At 44.4% G+C, this 13,244-nt stretch overlaps 1 protein-coding gene across 1 annotated transcript in view; it reads left to right on the forward strand.

Annotated features, from left to right (window-relative positions):
• LOC122553334 (BRF1 general transcription factor IIIB subunit b) overlaps positions 1-13,244 on the forward strand; it is a 476,022-nt gene that overhangs the window by 104,132 nt on the left and 358,646 nt on the right. The window lies entirely within an intron of this gene.

Genomic DNA, 13,244 nt, shown 5'->3' on the forward strand with positions numbered 1-13,244 from the left:
GATTTTGAATGGTTTTATTGTCATGTATAACTAAGAAGATACAGTGAAAAGCGCTTTGTCGTCTCAATCTGGTGCCAATTAAGTTAACAAAGAAAAATGAAATTACTGAAATAGAGTTCAACTTCTGTTCAAATTGTGTCTCAAACATGGTTCCTTGGCTTCTGCAAGGTGTTCCGGGTCACAAGGAGTCCCCACTATGGATACAGCAACAATGACACCAGTGCGCGAGGAGACTGCCACCGTCGAGAGTCCAAGCTCTAGGCCTAAAGCCGTTGCTGCTAGGAATCCTGATCCACATCATTGATGCTGTAGCTGTCATCCTGCTGACACCACTCCAGCTCGAAGGTGAAGAAAGACAAGAAAAAATAAAGAAGACAAAAAGGAGAGAGAAAAGGATTTTTCTTATTTCAAAAAGATATTTTATTCACTGTCTATATGGATTTCAGTAAGGCATTTGACAAGGTTTTGCATGGTAGACTGGTTAGTAAGGTTGGTCTAATGGAATCCAGGGAGAGCTAATCATTTGAATACAAAATTGGTTTGAAGGCAGGAGACAGAGGGTGGTGGTAGATGATGATTTTTCAAACTGGAGGCCTGTGACCAGCAGTGTGCTGCAAGGATTGGTGCTGGGTCCACTGCTTTTTGTTATATATATAATTGATTTGGATGTGAATATAGGACGCATGGTTAGTAAGTTTGCAGATGACATCAAAATTGGAGGTTTAGTGGACAGTGAAGAAAGTTACTCTGGATCAGTGGCGCTTCTGGTTTCCAGCATCTGCAGTCATTGTTTTTACCCCAGTGAAGAAAGTTACCTCAGAGTACAATGGGACCTTGATCAGATGGGCCAGTGGGCAGAGAAGTGACAAATGGAGTTTAATTTAAATAAATGTAAGGTATTGCATTTTTGGTAAGGCAAAACAGGACAGGATGTATACTGTCACTGCACAGAGCGACCTAGAGGTTCAAGTCCTTAGTTCCTTGAAAGTGGAGTCGCAGGTAAACAGGGTGAAGAAGAAGGTGTATGGTATGCTTGCCTTTATTGGTCCGTGCATTGAGTGTAGGAGTTGGGGCGTCAAGTTCCTGCTGTATAGGAGATTGGTGAGGCCACTTATAGAATACTGCATTCAGTTCTGATCTCCCTGCTGTAGGAAGGATGTTGTTAAATTTGAAAGGTTCAGAAAAGAATTACGAGGATGTTGTTGGAGCTGGAGGGTTTGAGCTATGAGGAGAGGCTGAGTAGGCTGGGGCTGTTTTCCCTGGAGCTGAGGCTGAGGGGTGACCTTATGGAGGTTTATTAAATCACAAGGGGCATGGATAGGATGAATAGCAAAGGTCATTTTCCTAGGGTAAGGGAGTCCAAAACCAGAGGGAATGGGTTTAGTGTGAATGGGGCAAGATATAAAAGGGACCTGAGGGACAACTTATTTCACACACAGGGTGGTGTGTATATGGAACAAGCTGCCAGAGAAAGTGGTGGAGGTGAGTACAGTTAAAACATTTAAAAGGCATCTGGATGGGTACGTGAATAGGACGGGTTTAGAGGGATATGGGCCAAATGCTGCAAATGCAGCTTGATTAATTGGATTGATTAATCTGGTCACCGTGGATGAGTGGGACCAAAAGGTCTGTTTCTGTGCTGTATAATTCTATGGTTTTATGTCCTGATTAAACCCACCTGAATAAATGGGCACCTTGCCGCGTGACCCTCTCTAGCCACTGTACCTCTCTTCCCAGGGCTGGGAGACCTTGTCACCATCTCACCCATATTCCAGGGATACAGGATCAGCCAGGCCTGGCCTTTTAACCCATCCAAGAGCAGCACAGCGGCTGGAGAGGGCTTGAAGACAGTTGAATGTTGCAGCTGAGGATATAGTGTAAGGGAGGGGAAGCAATATCTTCAGACCAAGCCAGATATCCATAAGGGCAGACTTTTCTGCAGCCCGTTGTTGCCGCTGCATACATGCAGACATAAGCTATTTTGCATTCTTGGCAATCATTCCTCCAATTTTAACCTGTGAGGTCACTCTGAATATTAACCAGAACATGCATTTATATAGCTCAGTAGCTCAAGGAGCTGTGGGGCTTCCTCCTATTTCATATATACGTAGACATTAGGCTATCAATCCAGAGACTCAAGTGACGTCTTGGGCACCTGGGTTCAAATCTCACCGTGGAAGATGGTAAAACTTGAATTTACCAAATATCTGGAATTATGGATCTCATGATGACCATGTAACCAATTCACAGTTGTCAGAAAAATCCCATCTCATTCATCAATGTACTTTACAGAAGGAAATTTGTCTTTACTGGTCTGGCCTATATGTCACTTCAGATCCTCTCTAAACTGCTACCTCGGCAGTTGGGAATAGGCAATAAATGCCAGTAGCACCCATATCCCATGAATAGAAAAAAATTAGTTTCACAGTTAGCCTGTTTTCAGAAGTCAACTAACTATTTGAGGGGGACAGAGAGCCACTAATGATGGAGCAATTAAAACTGAGAATGTGCAAGGGGCCAGAATCTGAGGAATGCAGAGATTCTGGAGGGAGAGTTGTTGAGTTGGAGGCAATTACTAAAATAAGTCATGCTAAGTTTATGAAGGGATTTGACCACGATAAAAATTTTACTATCAAATCTATAGTAGACTGGAAATTAATGAAACCCAGGGAGCCTGGGATGAAAGGTGAAGGGAGCTGAAAATGAGCCTGAAGAAGGGCTCATGCCCGAAACGTCGATTCTCCTGCTCCTTGGATGCTGCCTGACCTGCTGCGCTTTTCCAGCAACACATTTTCAGCTCTGATCTTCAGCATCTGCAGTCCTCACTTTTTCCTCCCTGAAAGGTGAAGGGAGCCAATATAATTAATTGTTTTCACAACAGGTGGTGGAAGCTCTGAGAGGAAGGTTTAGGCATCAATAAATAGATGTCTGGGTTCACAGTTGCTCAGAAATGATGATATGCAGTTGGAGAAACAGCCAAACCCAATTAATAGTGAAAGCTATCATGACAATATTAGTGTTGCAACAGAGCTTTGTCTGACATCAATTTTGCAACCAAAAGCTGCAGACTGGCTCCAGCCCTAGCGCCGCATGCATGTATAATTAAAAGAAAAGAGATTGCCCTGTGGGCTTCAGAGTCTAGAGCAGGATGAGTCAGTGATGAGGGGGAAGGGGCCAGATGAACTAAAAGTAAAACAAAAGACATTACTGTCCTTCAAATACCAGACACAAAAAAATTGCAAAATAAATAAATAATGCACCCACTGTGTGGGCGTGGAGGTAAGACAGGGTGAACACATGCGAATATCCTGTGGGTATGTAAACACAGACATACTTGTGTTTTGGGACTCAGGGATGAGTGAGGTGGGGGAAGAACTGGTAACACAGCCTTAAATGCGAATTACCCTCACTTCACTGACGTCAAAACTCCTGCAAACTATGAAAATGCCATAAACTCCTACTTCACTCCGTTCCGGTCCCACCTCTTCTGAAAACTTATCAGGCAGCACCGACATAAGTGACTGCCCATTCTGCCTATGAAATGATTCATCGAATGACTCATATATTCTACTAGAGCTACAGGGGATACTGGAAAGCTTTCATCCATTGTTAGCCGTATGATTGAACAATCCCTGGGTGGGAGTAGGAACAGAAACACAAAGCTGAAACAAGATGAACTATGCACAATATTTCCTCATTTCAGAAGTATCAATAGGAGTGCATCCATTCCCCAAACATGACATACACCGACTCACTATCTCCAGTAACACAGGAAGCACAGTCTGCTGCTCCCCCTCTCCCCAAACAGACCAAACCTGAATGACTTCTGGTCTGGTGACAAATTAGTCTCAAACGGCAGTACTCCATTATGTGGGATGAGTGGTGAGGCAAAGATCTCTCCCTCGGAAGGTTCTCATTGCAGGGCTGGAAAACCTATCACTCAATGGTGCCTCATTTCTGACAATGCCCAGCCTCTAGGCACACGCTTGAAGCAAGGGAAATAATTTTAAAGGAGAAAGTCAGACAGTGCTCACTGGAATGAAGAGCATAGTGGGATATGTAAACAAATGTTTGCTATGATCAGAATTTAAGGGTTAACAGTTTAGGCTGTTTTTATCAGGTAGTGAATTAACAACAAGGAGCAATAAACAATAAAAGTGAACAAGCAGGTTGCGAAGGAACTCTGATATAAAGGGTGTTAAGATACAAATTACTGCTCCTTGGATAGGTATTGTAGTGGTGAAGGTGCTAAAGGCCCAAGCACAAAGTCAGAAATCAAAGTGAACCATCTATAAATGTGAAAGTAACAAACTAATTAGAAAAAAATGAAATTAATGAAGAGGAGATCTGGGAATCATAACACTCAAATCCCACAGGGATCAGATAATGAAGATTGAGAACAAATACTAAGGTTTATTTCTACAGAAAAAGAGTATAATTCCTTCATTCATAGAATGTGGATGTTGCTAGCTGGGCCAGCATTTATAGTTCATCCCTAATTGCCTTAAAAGAGGTGGTGCTGAGCTGCCTTGAACCACTGCAGTCCCTGTGGTATAGGGCACCAAAAGTGAACACCTCTGGGACACCCGCACCAACCAACCCAACCGTCCCGTAGCTGAACACTTTAACTCCCCCTCCCACTCCACCAATGACATGCAGGTCCTTGGCCGCCTCCATCGCCAGAGCCTGACCACACGACGCCTGGAGGAAGAGCACCTCACCACACGGGATGAATGTAGATTTCTCCAGCTTCCTCATTTCCCCTCCCCCCACCTTATCTCAGTCCCAACCCCCGGATTCAGCACCACCCTCTGACCAGCAATCTTCTTCCCGACCTCTCCGCCCCCACCCCTTCTCTGGCCTATCACCCTCACCCTCACCTCCTTCCACCTATCGTATTCCCAACGCCCCTCCCCCAAATTCCTTTCCCCCCCTACCTTTTATCTCAGCCTGCTTGGTACACCAGCCTCATTCCTGAAGAAGGGCTTATGCCCGAAATGTCGATTCTTCTGCTCCTTGGATGCTGCCTGGCCTGCTGTGTTTTTCCAGCAACACATTTTTCAACCAAAAGTGTTCTCCGGGATCAGTTCCAGGATTTTAACCCAGTGACACTGAAGAAACAGTGATGTAATTCCCTATCAGATGGTACCTGATTTAGAGGAGAACTTTCAGGTGGTGGAGTTCTTATGTATCTGCTTTCCCTACACTTAAAATGGTAGATGCTAAGAATTTGAAAAGCGCTATAAATGCTGTTTCACATTGACTCCAGTTTTGCTTAGAGCCGTCAATTCTATACTTGATCTAATGCTGCCTTTGGGTCACCTCCGGAGTTCAGCTCTTACATTCATTGTTTGAACTAATGCTGTAACGTAGTCAGGAGCTTGGTGCAGAACAAGTGCTTTTTTAATGACTAACAGTAGACTGACATGGCAATATTTGACCAATTTCAACTTGGCCTGCTTTTTTTTTGTGCACAGGACATAATGGACAACTTTCCAGATTGTCAGGTAGACATCAATGTTGTGGTGGACTAGGAACAGTTTTATGATGGTGTGGCAGGTTCTGGATCACAAGTCTGCCATACAGTTGGTGGACCGATAAGTGTGGGAGCAAGGCCACCTGTGATTGGAGGAGCAATGAATAGCTGGTTATGAGTGAGGGAGTCACTGGAAAAGTGAATGTTGGGAGAATGGAGGCAGGTCCAAGAGAAGTAAATTCAGGAGATGGAGGTTGTAAGGAGTTTGTGAATGGGGGGGGGGGGGTGCAGTTTGTTGGTGGGGAAGGAGACTAGAAGGCTGCAAGAGGATAGTAGGGGAGATGGGCTGCAAGGGGAATGGGAGACTGCAAAATGGAGTGAAAACTTCTAAACCTGTCAGTAAAGGAACATTTAATTGACTGGGAGCCACGAACACTTAAATCTCTGAACTAAGGAATACTTGTCATTGAATGCAAGATCTCCAGCTTCAGGCTTTGAATCTTAAACAATAGAAACAAGGTACAGAAGTAGTCCATTTGGCCCTTTGAACCTGGTTTACTATTTAATATGATCATGGTTGCTCCTTTATCTAATGCCACATTTCTGCCTTTTTCCTATATCTGTTGAGGCCTTTAAAATTTAAAAAAAAAGTCTGTCTCTTCCTTGATCCTTGATTAACTGATTAGCTTCCACAGCCTTCTGTGGTAGAGAATTCCACAGGTTCCCTACCCTTTGGGTGAAGAAAACTTTCCCCATGTCCTGAATCTGTCCTGTCTGATTCTATACACCCCAAACATGGAAACCATCCTCCTTTTATCTAGTCTGTCCAGACCTGTTAGAATTGTATGCATTTCAAATAGTTTAAGAGCTGCTTTATAGGGAGCAATGTAGTGGATGCTGTTCTAATGATGGCTACCAGTTGTTACACTTAAATGTGAGATTAAGTTCTGAGATCCAGGAAAAGATAGTTTTATCAAAACTGCCTTAGCAAAATGTTCCAGTTCTGTGACATATGTTTCCAACTCAAATTTCTCTTAAATTCACTGAACTCATGTAATGGAACATTGGCTATGACCTCACCGATCTGAAACATATGCTTTGAGGTTGTGTGGAAGTACGTCAGTTTTTCTTTGGGGAAAAGCTTTGTTGCTAACTTACGCCTTTTGTTTTGTATCAGTTTAAATATTAAGGAAGTAAGTAATTCATTTTCTGTGTCTGTGCCTTTGAATTTAATTGAGGGGTGATAATTATTGAAGATATTGATGAATTCTTCTAATTCTGAGTTAAAATTTCCCATATGCCAACACAAGTGCGGAATGGAATGTAATTATGTGACTGTACCACCTCATGATTGAGTTAAAGCGAATGACAAAGCAGCTCTTGAAAGCAAAGCGTGCTCCCTGAAATCTTAAAAAGTAGACTTTGGAAAAATCTTGAAACTGCAAAGCAGATTGATTTTGTGCCTTAATTACTACTTTGCCTTATTTAATACATTTCTTTAAAAATGTGGTGGCATTTGTATGAACCTTAGGGAGCAGGATTCCATTATTCCTGTCAGTCTGAACAGTCCCTCTTTTTCATTCCTTGGACAATTCTGCATTCTCATAGCTTTTAATCCCATTTGAATCACTTTTGTTGAGTGTATTCCTGTGGAGCACCTTTGGGATATGTCAATATTTAAAGACTAGCTATGATGTTGTTTACATAGAAGCAAAAATAGTAGCAGGAGTAGGCCATTTCATCCATTCAGTCTGCTTCACTGTTAGAACCATAGAAGTGTCACAGCACAAAAGAGGCAATATGGTCCATGTTGTCCATGCCAATCAAAGGACAGTTGGATGCCCTTTCTAATAGCCATGGGCACACGTATGGGCCCCAGCTATGCCTGTCTCTTTGTTGGCTACGTAGAGCAGTTGATCTTCCGTAATTACACCGGCACCACTCCCCACTTCTTCCTCCGCTACATTGATGACTGCATTGGTGCCACCTCGTGCTCCCGCGAGGAGGTTGAGCAATTCATCAACTTCACCAACACATTCCACCCTGACCTTAAATTTACCTGGACCATCTCTGACACCTCCCTCCCCTTCCTGGACCTCTCCATCTCCATCAGTAACGACCGACTTGACACTGACATCTTCTACAAACCCAACGACTCCCACAGCTACCTGGATTACACCTCTTCCCACCCTATCTCTTGCAAAAATGCCATCCCGTATTCCCAATTCCTCCGCCTCCGCCGTATCTGCTCCCAGGAGGAGCGGTTCCACCATAGAACACACCAGATGGCCTCCTTCTTTAGAGACCGCAATTTCCCTTCCCACGTGGTTAAAGATGCCCTCCAACGCATCTCATCCACATCCCGCACCTCCGCCCTCAGACCCAACAAGGACAGAACGCCCCTGGTGCTCACCTTCCACCCTACCAACCTTCGCATAAACCAAATCATCCGCCGACATTTCCGGCACCTCCAAACAGACCCCACCACCAGGGATATATTTCCCTCCCCACCCCTCTCCGCCTTCCGCAAAGACCGTTCCCTCCGTGACTACCTGGTCAGGTCCACGCCCCCCTACGACCCACCCTCCCATCCTGGCACTTTCCCCTGCCACCGCAGGAACTGTAAAACCTGCGCCCACACTTCCTCCCTCACCTCTATCCAAGGCCCCAAAGGTGCTTTCCACATCCATCAAAGTTTTACCTGGACATCCACTAATATCATCTATTGTATCCGTTGCTCCCGATGCGGTCTCCTCTACATTGGGGAGACTGGATGCCTCCTAGCAGAGCGCTTTCGGGAACATCTCCGAGACACCCGCACCAATCAACCAAATCGCCCAGTGGCTCAACATTTCAACTCCCCCTCCCACTCTGCCGAGGATATGGAGGTGCTGGGCCTCCTCCACCGCCGCTCCCTCACCACCAGACGCCTGGAGGAAGAACGCCTCATCTTCCACCTCGGAACACTTCAACCCCAGGGCATCAATGTGGATTTCAACAGTTTCCTCATTTCCCCTTCCCCCACCTCATCCTAGCTTCTAACCTCCAGAAACTCGATCCCCTGACCTGTCCGGACTTGTCCGACCTGCCCAGCTCCTTTTCCACCTATCCACTCCACCCTCTCCTCCCTGACCTATCACCTTCATCTCCTTCCCCACTGACCTATTGTACTCTATGCCACTCTCTCCCCACCCCCACCCTCCTCTAGCTTATCTCTCCACGCTTCAGGCTCTCTGCCTTTATTCCTGATGAAGGGCTTTTGCCCGAAACGTCGATTTTGCCTGTCCTCGGATGCTGCCTGAATTGCTGTGCTCTTCCAGCACCACTGATCCAGAATCTGGTTTCCAGCATCTGCAGTCATTGTTTTTACCTAATCATTCACTATGACTGTGCATGATCATCCAATTCAGTACCGTGTTGCCGCTTTCTCCCCATATCCTTTTGACCCTTTTAGTCCTAAGAACTATGTCCACACCTTTCTTAAAAGCCTTCTTTGTTTTGGCCTAAACAGTTTCCTGTGACAGAGAATTCCATAGGCTGACCAGTCTCTGGGTGAAAAAATGTCTCCTCATCTCAGTCCTAAAAGCCCACCTAGTATCCTTAGACTGGGACTCTGGCTCTAGAACTCCCAGTGATTGAGAACATCCTTCCTTCATTGACCCTGTCTAATCTTCTTTGAGTTTTATTGATCTCTGAGATCTGTAGCACCCCCCAATCCCCACCCCAATTTGAGTGAATGTAGTTCTAGCCAGTCCAGTTTCTCTCAGCAGGTTAGTCCTGCCATCCCACGAATCAGTCTGGCAAATCTGCTGCGCGATCCTTCAGTACCCAGAACATCCTTCCCCAGATAAGGAAATCAAAACTCCACACAATACACCACTTATGGTCTTTCCAGTGCCCTGTACAGTTGCAGCGAATCTTCCTTGCTCCTGTATTTGAATCCTCTCTCTGTGAAAGCCAACATATCCTTTGCTTGCTTCACTGCTTGCTGCACCTCTGTGCTTGCTTTCAGCAACTGGTATACAAGGACACCCAATGCCTTTCCCAGGCTATTGCCATTCATATAATCTGTCTTCCTGTTTTTTCAGCCAATTTTTTCACATTTTACTGCATCTGCCATGTATATGCCCACTGACTTAGCTTGTCCAAGTTACTCTGAAACAATTCTGGATCCTCCTCACAGCTCACCTTCCCTGCCAGCTTTGTGTCATCTGCAAACTTGGAGCTATGGTACATAATTTTTTTTCATCTGAGTTATTAATGTATATTGGGAGTAGCTGGGGTCCAAGCACTGATCCATATAGTACCCCATTAGTCACCGTCTATTTATTCCTATTCTTTGTTTCCAGTTTGACAGCTAGTTCTTGATTTATTTTAGTGCTTGGCCACTAATCCCTTGTGCTTTATATGCCAATTTTATATGCTAATCCCTCTTCAGAGGACATTATAGAAATCCTTCTGAAAATCCATGTAAACTGCATCCAATGGCTCCCCCTAATAATCCACTCTATGATTTACATCTCAAAAGTTTTGGGAGATTTATCAAGCATGACCTCCCCATCATCAATTCATTGGAGGTGGTTTGTGTGGAGCAGAGACACTGGAATGGACCAATTTGGCTGAATGGTCTATTCCAATGTTGTAGACCCAATGTATTGAGATTTGGGGAGCATCAGCTCTTGACCTTGTCCAACAGGTATGAGATTTTTGCTCTCTGTGTGGATGAGGAAAAAGGCTGTGGACAGGATGAGCCAGCTGACTACGGCACCATGGTGCAGAAAGCCATTCAAGAGTGGGGGAGCATAAAGACAAGTAGTTGTTATAGGGAATTCTATTATTGGGGCACAGATAGTATCCTTAGCGAGCTGGATCGGGATTCCTGCATGGCTCCCACATGGTGTATTGCTTTCCTGATGCCAGGGTGCAGGACACCTCTGACCGGCTTGAAAGGATATTGGAGCGGGAGGGAGAAGATCTAGTTGTTGTGGTCCATGTTGGCACTAACAACATAGGCAAGGCTAGAAAGGAGGACCTGTTTGGGGATTAACAAGCACGGGGAAGGAAATTGAAGAACAGGGTCATAATCTCCGGATTACCGCCCGAGCCACGTACTAATTGGCACAGGGATAAGAAAATTAGAGTAGTAAGCACATGGCTAAGAGATTGGTGTGGGAAAGAGGGATCCCATTTCATGGGACATTGGCATCAGTTTTGGAGCCGGGGGAGGTCTCTCCCGGTGGGATGGTCTCCACCTGAACCGATCTGGAACCAGTGTTCTAGTGAAAAGGACAAATAGCGTGGTCAGTAGGACTTCAAACTTGTGGAGGAATGGGAAAGGGAAAGCGACAGGAAATATAGTGTCAAGTAGAAAGATAAGCAGCAGGTTAGCATGTGTGCAGGGTTTAAGTTCAAGATAGACTAGGAATGAAGCAAAAAGGAAGGATAACTTAGGACATATTACTAGAGATGTTGGAAATCATGAAGATAAGAAAATTAGCATTAAGGTGCTTTACCTGAATACTCGTAGTATTTGGAACAAAGCAGATGCATTAATGGCACAAATCATTGTGAATGATTATGATGTGGTAGGCATCATAGAGACGTGGTTGCAGGGGATTCAGGACTGGCAATAAAACATCCAAGGATTTACAACTTATCGAAAAAAACCAGGAAATGGACAGAGGGGCCGGAGTTGCTTTGTTAGTTAATTGGGATTGGGTTAGAAAGCCATGGCTGACAAAGGAAGTCAGGAAATATATCAAAGAAAGAGAGAGCCTACAAAGTTGCCAACAGCTCTTGAAAATCAGTAAAATTGGGAAGACCAAAAAACAGAGGATAACAAAGAGAGAAATAAGGAAGGAGAGGATCAAATATGAAGATAGGCGAGCCAGTAATATTAGAAATGATAGTAAAAGTTTCTTTCAAAACGTAAGAAACAAACGAGAGGCAAAAGTAGACATTGGTCCACTCCAAATTGATGCAGGAAGGCTAGTGATGGGAGATAAGGAAATAGCTGAAAAACTTAATAAATACTATGCATCAGTCTTCACATTGAAAGACATGAGTAATATCCCAACAATTAAGGAGAGTCAAGGGGCAGAGTTGAGTATGGTAGCTATTACTAAAGAGAAAATGCTAGAAAAGCTAAAAGGTCTAAAAATTGATAAATCTCCTGGCTCCAGTGGGCTACCTCCTAGAATTCTGAGGGAAGTGGCTGAGGAAATAGCGGAGGTGTTGATTGTGATCTTTCAAAAGTCACTGGAGTCCGGGAAAGTCCCGGATGATTGGAAGATCGCTGTTGTAATCCCATTGTTCAAGAGAAGATCAAGACAAAAGATGAAAAATTCTAGGCCAATTAGTCTAACCGCGGTTATTAGTAAAATTCTAGAGTTCATCGTTAAGGATGAGATTTCTAAATTCTTGGAAGTTTAAGGTTGGATTAGAACAAGTCAGCATGGATTTAGTAAGGGGAGGTCGTGCCTGACAAACCTGTTAGAATTCTTTGAAGAGGTGACAAGTAGGTTCTAGACCAGGGAAACCCAGTGGATATTATCTACCTCGACTTCGAAAAGGCCTTTGATAAGGTGCCTCACGAGAGGCTGCTGAGTAAGGTGAGGGCCCATGGTGTTCAAGGTGAACTACTGACGTAAATTGAGGATTGGCTGTCTGACAGAAGGCAGAGAGTTGGGGTAAAAGGTTCTTTTTTGGAATGGCAGCTGGTGACAAATGGTGTCTCGCAGGGTTCTGTGTTGGGGCCGCAGCTGTTCACTTTATATAGTAATGATCTGGATGAAGGGACTGGGGGCATTCTGGCAAAGTTTGTCAATGATACAAAGTTAGGTGGACAGGCGGGTAGTTCTGAGGAGGTGGGGAGGCTGCAGGAAGGTTTAGACAGTTTAGGAGAGGGGTCCAGGAAATGGCGGATGAAATTCAACCTGAGCAAATGTGAGGTCTTGCACTTTGGAAAAAAGAATACAGGCATGGACTATTTTCTGAACAGTGAGAAAATTCATAAAACCAAAGTACAAAGGGATCTGAGAGTGCTAGTCCAGGTTTCTCTGAAGGTTAACTTGCAGGTTAAGTCCGTGATTATGAAAACGAATGCAATGTTGTCATTTCTCGCAAGAGGGTTGGAATATTAAAACAGCAATGTGCTTCTGAGACTTTATAAAGCTCCAGTTAGGTCGCATTTAGAATACTGTGTCTAATTTTGGGCCACACACCTCAGGAAGGGCATACTGGCATTGGAGCGTGTCCAGCAGAGATTCACACAGATGATCCCTGGAATAGCAGGCCTAACATACGATGGATGGCTGAGGATCCTGGGATTGTATTCATTAAAGTTTAGAAGGTTGAGGGGAAATCTCATAGAAACTTACAAGATAATGCATGGTTTAGAAATGGTGGACGCTGGGAAGTTTTTGTTTCCGTTAAGTGGGGAGATTAGGACCCGTGGGCACAGCCTTAGAATTAGACGAGGGTCAATTTAGAACGGAAATGAGGAGACATTTCTTCAGCCAGAGAGTGCTGGGCCCGTGGAATTCATTGCCACGGAACACAGTCGAGGCTGGGACGTTAAATGTCTTCAAGGCAAAGATTGATAATTCCTTGCAAGATCAAGAATTTAAGGGCTATGGGAAGAGTGGGTAAGTGGAGTTGAAATGCCCGTCAGCTATGATTAAATGGCAAAGTGGTCTTGATGGGCCGAATGGCCTTACTTCCACTCTTATGTCTTATGGTCTTATGATGATGTATTTTCTAAACATAT

This window comes from Chiloscyllium plagiosum, unplaced genomic scaffold (assembly GCF_037043375.1).
Source record: "Chiloscyllium plagiosum isolate Xiang-an unplaced genomic scaffold, Cpla_swu_hap1 HiC_scaffold_8, whole genome shotgun sequence".
NCBI lineage: Eukaryota > Metazoa > Chordata > Chondrichthyes > Orectolobiformes > Hemiscylliidae > Chiloscyllium > Chiloscyllium plagiosum.